The sequence below is a fragment of the Arachis ipaensis genome, chromosome B05, assembly GCF_000816755.2.
Source record: "Arachis ipaensis cultivar K30076 chromosome B05, Araip1.1, whole genome shotgun sequence".
In the NCBI taxonomy this organism is placed as follows: Eukaryota; Viridiplantae; Streptophyta; class Magnoliopsida; order Fabales; family Fabaceae; genus Arachis; species Arachis ipaensis.
The window spans coordinates 138,921,262-138,921,926 of record NC_029789.2 but is presented as its reverse complement, the minus strand read 5'-3'; positions in this window follow the sequence as shown (position 1 = coordinate 138,921,926).

Genomic DNA, 665 nt, shown 5'->3' with positions numbered 1-665 from the left:
TTCCTATCTCAGTACCCCTTGTAGCATCCATGTTAGTGTTGGACATGTTTAATTTTGATTCTGTAGTCAGAAAATGCCTACCCGTAGCACTCCACTCTGATCTGTCCATCGTTCGCGGAAGCATCTACATTTTGTCTTGCTTGTACTAGTTGGCTAGTTGCAACTTGCAAGGAGGTTTCGTCCCTCTCTTCACTTTCTTGTACATGGAAGAGTTTAATAATAAGATTATTATTAATAAAAATGTTAAACTTTTATTTGATAAATACACGATAAATGAAGAATATAGTTTCTTAGTAAGAAAAGCATGCAGTAACAAAGAAGATGCATATTCAATCTACATCTATAATAATTTGTCAACAAATTATAACTTAAATGATATAATTTTTTCATACTCATTTAAAAATTGTAAATTCAAATCTCACTCCTAATTTAAAAAAAAAAACCCAAAAATAAAAAAAAAGGGAAAAAAATATACACATGCTCAAAATAAGTTAGATTAGATACGATGATGTAGCAATGTAAAAGTAAAAACTAAGAAGTGATGTGTGATTCTGTGATTCTGTCCTAAATCTTATTTGAGAACCTTGAAATCTAATATTAATTATTTTTTACGAAAAATGCAAGGACTAGTTTGCTTAAGTAGCAATGTTACACAATAATTGTAC